At 35.2% G+C, this 15,929-nt stretch overlaps 1 protein-coding gene across 43 annotated transcripts in view; it reads right to left on the bottom strand.

Annotated features, from left to right (window-relative positions):
* Ptprd (protein tyrosine phosphatase receptor type D) overlaps positions 1-15,929 on the bottom strand; it is a 2,219,644-nt gene that overhangs the window by 1,918,175 nt on the left and 285,540 nt on the right. For all 43 annotated transcript variants that reach the window (XM_041632294.1, XM_041632295.1, XM_041632298.1 and 40 more), the window contains exon 2: positions 12,380-12,434. The gene's annotated coding sequence lies outside the window, so the exon portion shown is untranslated. The remainder of the gene's footprint in view (positions 1-12,379; positions 12,435-15,929) is intronic.

Below are 15,929 nucleotides of genomic sequence, written 5' to 3'. Positions count from 1 at the left end.
TTGATAGGTTAATAATCCTAAATACAACTTTAGTATTTAACTTTCCTCCATCATGTCAACATATTAAGGAAAATTTTATCACATGATATACATAAAAAAATTGAAAAAGTACCGAAATACTTTAATGATGAAATCTGCATGAAATATATTTATGCTTCTTCCTGGTAAAATATGTTCAGTAGAAATCTATATAAAAGAACAATTCATAGATAGGAACTCATACACTTCCTACTAATAACAAAAAGAATGAGAGAATATTCTTGCCCATCACTTATTTCTAATCATGCTGATAGTGCTTCCTAACGAAATAATACTTTAAAGAAGAATTAAGCAAAGTGATAAGTGAAACTGTGTTTACAAGCAGGTAACTAAAGCATCTCTGTCAAAATACAAGGGAATAATCATCAGCAATGACAGTGAAACTCTAGAAGCTGACTAGCAATTGAGAAAAGTGTTCAAGATATAAAGCTGAACAAGTCAAACATTCTATATAACATAAATAAACAAATTCAACTTACACTGAAAACAAAACATAATTTACAGCAATGTACAACCTAACTGAATGTTTATGCATCAGTTTAACAAAATATGAACATCAAATATGAAACTGTTACAGAAATTAAAAATAATAATTGAAGACAAAACTAATATACAAGAATAAAAATATATAATATTGTTAAAATGAGACTTTTCATAAAGTGATCTATTATATTATATAAAACTTTTAAGAGTGAATTGCACAATCCTTAGTAGAGAAGGATCTTCTTGACGTAGGTGGTAATGAATGCAGAGATCCAGAACTGGACAACATGCAGTGAGTGAGAGACTTTGGAGCATTGAGCCATGAATAAAATACCTTTATCAAATCCCTCCACTCAAAGATCAGGGATCTATGAGAAAAAGAGGGTGGAAAGATTATAAGAGCAAGAAGATGCACACAATTCCAACAAGACAATTTCTGTACAAAGTAAGCAGTTGTAAATGTGAACTCACCAAGACCAGGACAGCATATACAAGCTCTCAAAATATCAGTCCTAAGGAGGGAAACTTGTTCCAATGCGCTACTCCTAACCAAGACTCTGTTTGGAGCCAATAGTGAAGGGAAGAGAGAAAATCCATTTTCTTCAGTACAGTGATACTGGTTATTGCAACCAGAGTCCAGAACATGTCCTTGCTCAGAAATAATTGCAATTAGACTTCTTTTTTGTTAGTGGCTTTATCAGGCTTTTTGTTTTGTTTTGTTTTTTGTTTTTTGTTAAGAGAAAGACAAAACATGAAGCTTGGAGTGTAGATCTTGAAGAAACTGTGGTATGGGAAGGATTAAGCTAGAAGTACACTGTATGAAACTCTCAAAGATGAATAAACAAAGTCTTAGAAACAAATTTACTTGATCGTGGTGAGCTTTAAAAGATTTAGAAAATCTGAAATTGGAAAGTCAAACTTGTCGAGATTATGAGAGAAGAAAAATAAGGGGACAAGGGGGTGGATTTGTTCAAATCCTGTTTTAGTTATGTATAATAATTCTCAAAAAATAAAAATAAAATTTTGTATGATTAGGAGAAAAATCTCTTAATTTTGAAAGTACAAACTACCATTAATTATATGGAGCAACAGGAACTGCTCTCACGATTGTTAAATACAATTCAAATCTGTCTTTGTAAGATGGATTGGTGTTTTCTTAAAACAATAAATCTAATATTACACACCTCATTTTATCTAAGGTATGCAAAACTGTATGTTCATATAAGAATTCATGTACTGATTTACTTACAATGCTAAAAGTTGCTACAGTCAAGATCCTTCAAAATGTGAATGGATAAATGTGAGACAAAAATAATGCACTATGATTTGGCACTATAAATAATTGGGGTTTGCAAGAAAGAAAAATATGGGATACTTAAATACATATTACTGACTAACATACATTAGCCTAAAAATAGTTATACTGTAGGATTACCACTAGATGATATCCTAAAATAGGCAAAGCTATGGAATCAAACAAACAGGAATTCTTATTCATTGCCAAAAATCACTGGTGCAAAAGAATGAATGGGAAGAACATGGGAATGTAGGACTATAAACATACTCTGTACAAACCATAATGGTGTTTATATTATGATACATCTGTTCAGACTTAGGATAATGCAATGCGTGAACATGAAGAGTAATCAGCAGAGTGACCTCTTGGACTTGGTTTTCAACGTTGCTTGACAAGGATTATCAGAGTTCATTAAGCATAACAAATGCATTTCTCTGCCAGGTCTGTGGGAATGGTGCAAGGCAGGGTAGGGGAAGTGCAAGGGATTCTTCATCCTTCAATTTTGATGAAAATTAAAGGACTTTCTAAAAATTCATTTTAAAGAAAAACCCTGTGCATGTTAAAAGATTGTTTCTCCTCTGCTCAGAGCTTCCCTAACACTGCCCTCCTTGCTATACAAATCCTAGAAGGTATTCCTTCCCAGTTGTCTCGGGTCACACAACTTCAACCAATCATTGTGTCAGTATCACAGAAATGACAGAATGAAACATTTGTAGGTATCTCTTTCTGTAAATTTTTTCTCAGAAGTTCACAGGTAAACATAATAATCAAGAATAATAAACTCATCAATCTCTCTATATGAAGTAGCACACAGATCATTCACTGTGCTGTTTTTATTGAGCCAAGCAATCACTTCTAATGTCATTCGTAGACTAGAGTGTTTAATCTCATAGTAAGCTAGAATGAGGTGAAAACAAAGATAAATTCATAAAATCTGAAAGGAGATGAGTAAGTAACCAGAGAAATAGAGGAAAAATTAAAAGGGATTTTGGAGGGCAAAGGTTTTCTTTTTACTCAAACCATCACACTATGGGAAATTTGTGGAAGATTGTGTTGGGGAAGTTTACATGGGTTATAGAATCAGATATATAACTTTGCTTAGGTAGCATTGGCCTGAGTTTACATCCAATTAAGAATAAAACAAGGATCAGCAAGAAAGAGTGCTCTAACTTCCAAGAAGAGTATGTCTAATAGAGAAAGTTAAGAGGCTAAGTGCCAAGAGAATGAAAGAAAGAGAAGAAGAGCAATTCTATATAATTGATGGAGGAATAGAAAATCAGCAAATAATAACCAGACAGGAACTGTTCAGAGCTGTATCTGAAACAAGATAGTATGTCCACACAAATAAATGTTAAATGAATTGTAATGTTAAATTTGAGAGATGGGCAAGAGTTACACTGTAAGCAATAGTTGAAACTGGGAACTGGGTAGTAGGGAAAAACATAATTTCTGCTACAGACATAGTGATATAGTGTTTCTTGATGTACAATGAAGAGATAAGAGCATAGACTATTGAATGGAAAACACAGAGCTAAGAAATACTAGATGCACCCTGCCAGGTCAGCTGTCTTGCAGACGCAGCGTCAGCAAATACTGCAGTTTGCCAGAATATTGAATCATCGTCTCCTTTTCTTTTCCAGACTCATAACTGTAGCATGGTGGTCTGATTTGGCTTAATTTAGTGTAAGGAAAGACTGACACATTATATTATTACCTCGTTCTGATATAAACTACCTCTATAGCATGCAGATAAATGAATTTTATTATGAATTAAAAATAAAATTGAATGAAAATTTTCTTTGGGTAAGAGTAGAATAGGTTTGCAGCCAAATTAAATAAATAATAGATAAGTAGATAGATGATAGATAGATAGATAGATAGATAGATAGATAGAAGATAGATTGACTAATTGATTGACAGTTCATAGGCAAATATATATGGAAAGATAAACATTCTAACAGCACAATTTAGCCTTCTAAATGTTGTTGTCTACGTGGATTTAGATATACTTTTGTTATGTAGTAGTAGGAGCGGCGGGGCAGCGTCCCCAGCACACTGGCCGCCTGGCTAGCTTATGCCCCGAAATAACAACACACAAACTGTATTCTTTTAAACACTGCCTGGCCCATTAGTTTCAGCCTCTTAACCCATTTCTAATCTATGTAGCACCACGAGGTGCGCTTATTAGGAAAGATTCAGCATGTCTGACCTGGCGGCTTGCTCCATCGCGTCTGCTTCAGAGAGCAGAGCTATCAAAGTGTCTTCCCGGGAGAGGGGAGCATGGCGTCTCTGCTCCAGAGAGCAGAGCTGTCAAGTCTGAGATCACTTCCTCTTCCTCCCAGCATTCTGTTCTGTTTACTCCACCCACTTATGTTCTAACCTATGAGGGCTAGAAACAGCCAAGCAGTTTCTTTATTTTTTTTAACCAATGACCTTCCTCCATCATGGTTAGATTTTTTCAACTTGACTAAAGCCAGGGTCATTTTGGGAAGAGGAAGGTTCGATTAAAACAAAATGCTTTCATTTTATTAGCCCATAGGCAAGTCTGTGAGACTTTTTCTGGACTAATGATGCATGTGAGAGTGTCCAGCCTACACTGACCAATGCTACACCTTGGGAGGTGGTCCTGGATTGTATGCAAAAGACAACTTAATCCAAAATATGGACAAAAAATATGTAAGAGCTATTAATCCAAGGTCAGTGCTTCAGTTCCTGTCTCTAAGTTTGTACATTGTGTTCTCCCCTCGCATCCCTCACTGAGGGATGACAATCTGAAACAAACTTTCCCTTCACCTATGTTACTTTTGGTTATGATGATTATCACAGCAATAGAAAGTAAATTAATATGTTTCAAGTTATGGCTTTGATCTTAACATCCATAAGAAAATAAAATTTACATTGATAATATTAATTAATATGTTCTCATAAATTATAAACATTCAATTGTTAAAATTTTGAGGGGATTTTGCCAGCATATCTTTCTGTCAATCATATGTATGCCTAGTGACTATGGAGGCCAGATGAAAGTTTCAGATCCCCTTGGAATGAAGTTACAGATGGGTGTGAGTCACCATCTGGGTACTGGGAATTGAACCTAGGTCATTTGGAAAAATAGCCAGAGCTCTTAACCTTTGAGTTATCTCTCTAGTGCCCAACTTTTAATACATAGAAATTGTGATATTAAACATATATATATTAATCAAGACTATACGTTAAATTATCATTTAATTCTTCTTCATTTGTATGTGGGAATTTAAACAAATCAAGAAGTATAAATGTGATAAAATCATATTTCAGTCAGAAAATATTTTTATTTATTTAATGAAAGGGTATTTCAATGTACAGTTCAGATTGACATTAAAGTTGAATCCTCCCATGAAATCTTCAGAGTACTGTTCCATCATACCAATTGTCAGACATTTTAGTAAAATAAAAATGAAAATAAATGCAAATGGAAAGCAATCTCTGTATTCCTATCAGAAATATGATCCTCTTTGCTTAGTGCTTAGAAGAAGTCATAGGAACAGATTACGGAAGAACTGATGCACAGAAACAGTTAAGATGCTGTTCAAATGCAAGTAATAGTCCCATATTTTCACCAAAGCTTTGTTTTTCACAGAATCTATGACTTGGGCCTATATATCAAAGTGTATCATTAACAGTATAAAGATAGCTTTCATCGTATAATACATTTTCAAAAATCCTGTCTTTGTAAACCATAGCATTGGAGAATACATTACTTAGTTTCATTGGGAACACAGAAATTCTTGGTTTTTGATATTCGATATTAAAAAGCAATGATAAATTTTATTCTTTATCACATGAACCTCAATTTATTTTGAATCCAGAGAACAACTAAGAATGTATAAATAGAAGACGGTAGTGGAACTTCAGTGAGTCTTTGTGGGTAAGCCAAAGCCAGGATAGGAAATATGTTTTATACAGCCCTGTGTCAAGAGTAACGTTGTGCCTGGGTCCCTGTACAAACTCCTTCTGCAGAACAAGTGACATTTAAGCATTTGGTAGAATGATTTTTGAAACAGCTGACTGAAATTTAATGCTAGATTATTATCTATTTGATCATAACCTTTCACTGAAAATACTTTTACAAATAAGTGAATGTAACAGACAAAGTCTTTCAGTAACAAAGTATAGCATCCACCAATATCTACATTAGGCAGCAGACATGTACAATGGTCAGAGAACTCACATCAAACCGTCACAAGACTGGCCTCTTTGACATTTATTGTAGCTGTAGATAAAGCTGTAATGCTGTCTTTCTTTCACACCTCAAGCTTACACTCATCTTTTCATTATAGTCCTGAATAAATAGAATGTCAGATTTATATATAGAACTTGCTTGAATGGATCCTACATCAAAGTTCTTAAAAGAGCAGAACTGTTAATACATACTGACTTAGGAACATCTCTGATAGCAAGGACATTTCTTTAGAGAGAGGGTGTGAGCTTGTGCAATAGGAGAAAATATGAGCTATGCTATATAATGCACAACTTTAGTATATACACATATTACCAAAGTTATATATTATATATTATATATATATATCATATAAAAATGCATATATGATTTTTAGGTGTTCATAGGTGAGCTGAGGAGACATATATGGCTTGGTAAAAAATAAAAGATCCAGGCCTGATGTTTTAAAACTGTAATTCTGGCACTCAGGTAGTAAGATGATGAAAAATTATCAAGGCCAGCCTGGTCTATGGGGCAAATATTAGACCAGTTTGGAGTACATTTGAACCTATTTTGAAAACCAATTTAGTAAATTAAAAGTGATACGATGTTTAAACTAAAATTTATAGTTAAAGTTTCAATTGAGCCATAAAAGGGGGAGAGGTTTGTTCAGAATTTCATAGTCATACTTTTTAAGATCATAATTAGTAAGCATCAGGATACTGTTGTCATTAATCAATTGACGTCCCAGAGGAAACACGAAACATTGAAGGCATTCCTGAGGAATTTAGAAAAGACCTTTCTTTGGAGATGTTGTCTTGTACTGAGAGTCTAGGTTAGGGGCTCTCTGCATTAAGGTTACATATAATCGCTGTGATGAAAATCATGGCCAAAACAACTTAGGGAGAAGATGGTTTATTCATCTTGGCTTCCACATCATCATTTATCATCAAAAGACATCAAAACAGGAAAATAAGCCAGGAAGAAACATGGAGGCAGGAACGAATATGGAGGTCATGGAGTATTTCTGATTGGCTTGCTCCCACGGCTTGTTCAGCCTGCTTTCTTAAAGAACTCAAAACTACCATCGTGGGGATGGTGCTACCCATAACACACTGTGGCCTCCCCTATCAATTCCTAGTTAAGAAAATACCCTACAGCCTGATCATACGGAGACATTTTCATAATTGAGACTCCCTCCTTTCAAACGACACTAGCTTGCATCAAGTTGACATAGAACCAGCCAGTAAAGGGAATGACCCATAAGATCTTTCCTGCATGTTACAACCGAGCAGTTGATTTTTGTTTGTTTCTTCAGGGTGCTAAGTAATTCTTTTCTGTTATGAAGATTCTTTCATGGATGCTATTTCTTTGTTAACCTAGCAAAGCACTTTGCTATTTTAATTCTGTCCTGGGACATAAACTAAGTAAGCACTCTTTAACTGTTCTCTCTTCCTAAAACACACATTACAGGAATACAGAGACATGCCTCCCCTAAACCTAAGAAGACTCTCTTCTAAAATCTTCTGCCAGAAGGGATAATATTCCAGAAAATTAAATACAGTTTATTTATTCTCATCTCATGGGACATATTTTCAATGTAGATTGGTAAGACAGAGAGTCATTTATTAATTCAACAGATGTTTGTGATGTAAAGAGCAATTGAAAGAAAGTTTATTATTTTATCTCTCAGTGTTATTATAGAAATCTGAATAAGGCTGATTAGAATGTCCACTGGTTATGAGCACTTACTGCTGTTCCAGAGAATGTGACTTTGTTCACAATTCCAGCTTTATGAGATTTGACAGCTCTTCTGGCTTCCATGGGCACCCACACACATATATGACCGACCTTCTTTCAAACAGACTTTAATATCTACATATATATGTGTGTATATATATATATAATCTCAAAACAGAAAATATATCTGGACAAATGAAAATACTTATACTTGGGAGGGACATGCCCCTGTTTTGCTTAGCAAATCAAAGTAAAATATTTTACTTTAATTTCTCAAACTATTGGATCATAAGCATTCATGCTCACAATTTAGTATGCACAGCATTTTTCAAAGCAACTTTGATTATTACATTAAACACATAAAAACAAATGGCAAAAATATACAGGCTCAATACTTTTGATGGATTAAAAGACTTTTCTCGATATATCTCATCACAACTATCTGATAAATACCCCGCTCTTCCTTAGCACATCTGTCACTTATCTACTCTTCTTTACCAAAGTCTCTCAATTTGCTCCCTCCCCCTATGCTTCTATTTTTGTCTCTCTTACAAAAGGAATTGATTTATCTAACTACATATATCTATCGCTCATGCAACTCAAACTATTAATTGCTTCTTTTACCAATTCTTTCATAGTATGTCAGGTCAATTAAAGGCTCTCTCTCATGAATGTTCCTTCCACTTAACTTGGCAAGCTGTCAAGTCTCCAGATGTGATAGAGTTAAGTATATGATTTCCCAACATTTCTTTCCTCATTTACAGATATCATCGCATTTACTCTTTCTGTGGCAACAAGCTTTCCAGGAGTTGCTATTAGGGACAAAGCAAGAGCACAGAGGTCTTAGAGCATGTACAGTGTCAACTCAAGCTGATCTTTAATTTTCTACTTCAGTATCTTGAGATATGAGTTACAGCACATATATTATAAGAACAGGCAGTTATAATCTAATATGTTACACAGTTTCAATGATGACCACTTTTGCCATTGTTTCATACAAATTCATACAACACCAAGCATTGGCATCATCAAAGGCTTAGAGATTGATGGAGGAAGGTCATTGGCTAATAAAGGCACTGCCCTGGCCCATTTTATTGGTTAGAGGATAGGTGGGAGGAGTAAACAGAAGAGAACACTGGGAGGAAGAGGAAGTGAGGTCAGAGACTCCACAGCTCTGCTCTCTCAGCAGAGACGCCATGCCCCGCTCCCGGCATGAAGCTCCGACCCAGGATGGACTAGGCTAGAATCTCCCCGGTAAGCGCACCTTGGGGTGCCATACACAGATGATTAGAAATGGGTTAAATTAATATGTGAGAATTAGCCTAGAAGAGAATGGGCCAAGCAGTGATTAAAAGAATACAGTCTGTGTAATTATTTTGGGGCATAAGCTAGCCGAGCAGGCGGCCGGGTTGCTGGGAACGCAGCCCCTCCGCCCCTATTACTTCATATGGCGCCCACGTGGACAACTGCTTCCACATAAAGCCTGAGACAGCTTGGGAAGTAATTCTAGAACAAAATGAAAGCATTGTGCCTGGTTTCTTGGTAGCAGCAATTTCTCGGTTCTACTCTGCTTGCTAGAGGCAAGCAAGCACTTCATCTAAGAGAGGCTTCCTGACTCAGCTTTAGCTGCAAAGCCTGCAGCTCATTAAGAGGTCCTGCCACGAAACACTTAAACAGTGTTGACGAAAAGCTGAACGCATGCTTTTCGGTTTTCAGCCTTAGCAGGAAAAAAGCTGCGCCGTTTAAAAATGCCGGCTTTCTGGGCTGTCCTGCCAGGGCAAACTCTGACTGTTTGAGGCAGGAGGGCCGGCTACTGAGAGAGGACTTGAGTGTTGTCTGTTGTAGCTCACTTGCTGGCAGGGACCTTGAAATGCCATCCAGTAAACATGGCTACAGCCAGTACCTCAGCCATGAGGCTGGAAAGCTAAGGAATGGACTGGATCTAGCTGGCAAAGCCACGCCTTTAGTCCTACTGAGATCGCTTGGTAAATTAAAGACTCATGTGGTCAGAAAAAGAGAGATATACAGTAAAGAGAGATTCAAAGACAGAGAAAATTTCTGAATGGTTTAAAGTGTGTTAAAAATATATGCAGACTAAAAGTTGAAGTTCTTAAAGTGAAAAACATAAAAAAAAGGAAGAGAGTTGTTGTGTGTGGTAGCACACGCCTTTAATCCCAGTGCCTAGAAGGCAGAGACAAACAGATCTCTGTGAGTTCAAGGTGTAGTAGTGTACACCTTTAATCCCGAATGCCTGGGAGGCAGAGACAGGCGGATCTCTGAGAGTTCAAAGACAGCCTGGTCTACAGAGTTACTTCAGGTCAAAGATACAGAGAACCTGTCTCAAAAAGCAAAGAGTTAAAAGTAAAAATAAACAAAATAGAGGTTAAAACAAAGCTGCACAAAGATGGAAAATATACAGAGAATTTTGATACTGTATGCTATTATGCTCTCTTTGAATCGTTTGAATGCTGAGGAAGGACCAACAGCTGCTAAAAGATATTTGTTTATAAATGCTGCTGAACTAATCCAACATAGATACTTTGAAAATGCCTTAACTTTGAAATTTGGATCTAAGGACATGATGCTTTGGAAAGGAGTTTCTTATTTTGTTTTCACAGAGGATGAGATGCTGTTCATTTCTTCTATTCTGATTTGGTATGATCGACCACGCCCTCCTGAAGGGTTGCAGTGAACATCTTCAGAAAATTGCTTCGCTCAACTGCCAACTGAGATGAAACTAGCACACAGGTTATACCATGAAAGACCTAATTAACGACGCCCCCATTCAGCAGGAAGCAGTTTGGAGAGAAATAACTGCGCCCATATTCCCAAAAAATGTTTATAAACGTTCTTTTACTTTTAAAGGGGGATATATGATATAGGTATGAATAATTTGCATTAGTATAGATTTTGCTTTATTGATAGAGATTTACGGTCAATTTTGTTATATGTATATGTATTTCTGATATTGATTAAGGTGTTGTGATTGTGTAGTTCATTATTAAAATGTAATGTATAATTAGGAAATATAGGTTGTTGATGGATAATCAAAAATAATAGTCAAGTTTGTAATCATGTTAGTTAATATTTTCTAGATGTGCGTAGATATATTTTAGATAGGCATTCTTCATATTTTTCAAAGATTATAGAATATGGCATTTTAAATGTTTTAATAACTGAGGACTTTTCATGACAATGAGACACTCTGCTCCTGGCAGCACCAATCTATTTCAAGAGGAAGATGGGCATCGAAGAGGCTCGTTATGGAGTTTTGATAGCCATTTGGGCAAGAAACTGCTCTTGCCTGGACTATTGCATAAACTGGACACAGAGAACCCGCAGAGAGAGGACTACTGAACTTGCCTAAGGTGAGATGATCTTTCGGGATTCTTGATTCATGAAAGAGTCTGCGAGACATTCTGCAGGACACAACAGATAGTGACTGAACTGACTTTGAATTTTCCTGCTTTATGGAAATGTCTGCTGGATACCATGGGCCTGAAGGCTGAAGATGGATGCCCCAACGGTACAGAGGAACTTTGGGTGACTGTCCAGGCAGCGAGATGTCTTTGTCATTTCTAGAGTTGGAAGTTTCTTAGTTCTTGTTTACTTAGGTAATATTATATCTTTCTGGAGTCTTTGATGGAGTTAAGAATAGTTAGTTATAGTTATAGTTTTCCTTAGTTATGATAAAGATTATTGTAACTTTTACTTGATAACTGTTTTGTTATATGTAATTTTGCTATGTTAAAGTTAAAGCCTTTTTTTTTTTTGTTTAAACCGAAAAAGGGGAAATGATGGAGGAAGGTCATTGGCTAATAAAGGCACTGCCCTGGCCCATTTTATTGGTTAGAGGATAGGTGGGAGGAGTAATCAGAAGAGAACACTGGGAGGAAGAGGAAGTGAGGTCAGAGACTCCACAGCTCTGCTCTCTCAGCAGAGACGCCATGCCCCGCTCCCGGCATGAAGCTCCGACCCAGGATGGACTAGGCTAGAATCTCCCCGGTAAGCGCACCTTGGGGTGCCATACACAGATGATTAGAAATGGGTTAAATTAATATGTGAGAATTAGCCTAGAAGAGAATGGGCCAAGCAGTGATTAAAAGAATACAGTCTGTGTAATTATTTTCGGGCATAAGCTAGCCGAGCAGGCGGCCGGGGTGCTGGGAACGCAGCCCCGCTGCCCCCATTACTACAAGAGATAAAGTGCTATAATGTAGCTCTAACATTAAACACCTCTACAAACTACCAACCATCTTATAGCCTCGATTTATTTGCACTATATAGAGATAAACCACCTTTATTACAATGCTTTATGAGGATTAAATAAGAATAATCCCTTTAAGGCAGTAGGACACAGAAAGTTCTCAATGGGATGTTAATGACTTTCTTTTGATATACCATCTCATCAGCTATTCGTCCTCTTCAAAAAGATATCTGAAACACATTTGGAAATAGCAAGAAACAATGCAACATTTACACAATTGGTGCTGCTGCATCACTGTGGTAGAAAATAGGAACTGAGATTTTAAACTGTCTTATCTGAAATGAAAAACTATGTTTTTATATAGAGAAGAACTCAGAAGGAGGACGATTTAACTTGATCCACAGATAGTACTTACTAGTTACGCGATTTTCAGAGAGGTCCTTTACTTTTTTGATTCTTCATTTCTTCACCTGCAAAAATGAGAACATTATACTAGGTCTATGTTCATTTGATATAATTAAATACATGTATTTATTCTGTGAATAACAGTTTACTAAAAAGCAAAATATAAAAGCATTAGAGGTAGAAAAGCTCTGAATGAGACAAAAAAAATCCATCTCCCATTCTCTCTCAAGCTCTCTCTCATAACTGAATAAACATGCTAATAGAAGATTTCATGCAACAGTAGAAGCTCATCACTAACTTAGTCCCAGTCAGAAAGTGTGTGTGTGTGTATGTGTGTGTGTTTGTTTGTGGGTTCATGAAGCATAAAATCTAACTCATGTATTCTCTAAATAGAAGAGTTTTGGAAGAAGCTACAAGAGTTATCTTACCAGGTACCCTGAATGCATTTGTTTTTGAAAACTAAAAGTTCTTAATGGAATTCTACCATCCTGTCATTCGAATACATACAAAATAAAATATATCCTGAAGTTATAACTTGGAACAAATGAAAGTGATAAAAATTGACATTTTATAGTTTAGCAATCATGTTTGTGTACAATACTTACTTGGATAAACTGTGTATCAATAATTTAAACATAAGTAAACATGTCCAGATGACTGCCGTACCACGGAATGTTTACTATAAAAATCTAATGCAAGATGTTAAGTATATGCTTTGGAGTCAGATAGATGGCTTTTAACATTTTAATGGAGTCTGGAAAATTTGCATCTCTAAGCAATTAGTTACTTGTAAAAGGCAGATAATTATATTTATCCTCCTGCTTTTGTTTCTACTTTGTAATTATTAAATAATATTTGTTATAGGAAAACACGAGTTCATTTTGAGTACATAATTTATATTATTATTTCCCAAGTCCTGAATCTAATTCTCTACATAGTGACCATTGCTTCGGCACAGAGTGCTAACAACTCAGATTTTTAATGGCTTCTTGCACAGTGGTCTCTAAGTTTCTAACCTTTTGAAGCTGTTAAAACAAAGTCAGATAATGATACTGCTGTGACATAAGTGTATGCTAGAATCAATAGATTGTGCTTCTTGGAATAAATTGCAATTAAAGTGGGTAGTGCTTGATTGCTTGACAGTAGGCAGTCTCTCTGGCACACACACACAAAAAAATAACCTGATGTTTCAGTCTACTTCATAAACTAATTAGTATGAACTTTATATGCATTTCATCTAAGAACCCTCTATTGATATTGACGCCTGTCAACATCATGACTGAGCCATTGAATTTGTTTTTTAGTTAGAGATACTATTGCTTGTTTATTCCCATTTATAGCAATCATTTCAATTATGCATGATAAGAAGACATTTATGATATTTCTAAATGATCATCATAATAATTGTAAAATTTTAAAATTGACATGGGACTTTCAGCCTTTCTACACATTTAATAACAAATAAATTACTAACTCAGAAATGGAAAAGGCAAAACAACAAGGTAGTGAAAAATTCATATTGTTGAATATTCTTTGCAATAGAAAATTCTTAGAAGTAACTGATATCCAGGCTAGAACACATGACAAAATAGACTTTCATTAAAAAATTTGAATAATCTAAAGACAGAGTGATAACTATTATCTGGAAATGAGAAATGTACCTTCTAATGTATAACATTTTGTATTATTAATTTAAGCAATCTCTGTTTAGTTTCATATTCTATTTTCAATAAATTCCAGCATAATTTTTAGTGAATATTAGAAATTTAAATGCTAAAGTAAAATAAAAAATCTTTGATTATAAACTCAAGACACTTAATGTGTGTTTTTCTCTAATATATATTCATTTACTGCCATATCTGTTGCTTGGAATTTAATAAATGTTTACTTGATGAGCATAAGAAAACGTGTATTTCCTCCCTGGTGTTACTAGTTCAGAATATTTAGAAAGATGATCTCCAAACAATAACTAATAAAAATAATACTGAAATAATAATTACCACAATTTATTGATATGTATCATGTTTACTTACTGAAACATATCTTATCTCATGTGTGTACAACCATAATAATAATATTTCCATAAATTGCCAATACACTTTTTGGTTATTGCATTATATGTGAGTAATAACATACATATCCATATATTTGTAAAATAATAAGTATATTAAAAGTATAATTTTAACACAGACAATTTTTGCAGGAACTAAACCTCATATGACAGATATGACAATAAATACAATTAGCTTCACATCTTTTACAAATGATATGTATATTTTTCAAAACAAACAAAAACAAGAATTATGTAAAACCTTCAAACTATTCTTCTCCACTGTCTCATATTTATGCTAGGAACATATTTTAAATACTTGTAAATTTCTCATTTGTTATTTCCATTTTATTTATTTTACCAGATAATATAATTTATATTTTCTGAGCCTTATGTCTCACTGGCCTTCTTGCATTTGGACTGACTGATATCTCCACTGTCCAGCAGCAGATATGTCTTTCCATCCGCCAGAGCATTCCAATGACATGTGTTCCCTTTTCGGCTCATTCTAATCATCTGTGATCATTCATTGTCCTCGGGACTGCCAAAATAACTGATAAAAAAATGGAATGTTGTCTAGTTTTTAAGAGTCATCTTGAAGAGCTTTTTTGTAATACTACAAAGTGGTTTATTATACCATCCAAAGAAATTACTGAATAAATTTATAGCAAGATAAAAGACAACCAAGATGGTAATAGATCCATATGTAATACATTTGAACAATGTGTGAAATTGAGACAGTCACAGAAAGATCTATAAATTCTCTTGTACCTTAGATATTCAGGCCTTTCCATGAGGCCCCTTTGCTCATTGAATAAAGTAGATGTAACCGAAGGTTTCACATGTTGGCAAAAGATGTCTAGTTTTGGAACATTGTCCTCCTATTATTTAAAGACTCCATTTAGGTTTTATTTATTTTAAGAAGCATCTACATTAGTTGGTCTCCATATGATTTTCTACTCTATTACAGAGCTACAGTAATGAAAACAGCTTGATATTGGAATAAAAACAGAGACGCCGACCAATGGAATCGAATCAAAGACCGGGATATTAACCCACAAACCTATGAACACCTGATTTTTGACAAAAGAGCTAAAAGTATACAATGAAAAAAAAGAAAGCATCTTCAATAAATGGAGCTGGTATAACTGGATTTCAACCTGCAGAAGAATGAAAATAGATCCATGACTATCACCATGCACAAAACTCAAGTCCAAATGGATTAAAGACCTCAATATAAATCCGAGCACACTGAACATGACAGAAGAGAAAGTGAGAAGTACCCTACAACAGATGGGCACAGGAGACCACTTCCTATATATCACCCCAGCAGCACAGACAATAAAAACAACATTGAATAAATGGGACCACCTGAAACTGAGAAGCTTCTGTAAAGCAAAGGACAAAAAGGTTTTGCAGTGGTCTTTAGAGACTTGTTCATCCCAATATTCCCACCCTAAGTCCTTCCTTCCATTGACATTCCCATTTAACCCCCACTGTCTTTCTTTTT

The sequence above is a fragment of the Microtus oregoni genome, unplaced genomic scaffold (genome assembly GCF_018167655.1).
Source record: "Microtus oregoni isolate MIOR12 unplaced genomic scaffold, Mior012 000041F_ref0000270, whole genome shotgun sequence".
NCBI lineage: Eukaryota > Metazoa > Chordata > Mammalia > Rodentia > Cricetidae > Microtus > Microtus oregoni.
Note: the sequence above shows the minus strand (reverse complement) of the source record. Positions and strands in the feature narration are given on the sequence as shown.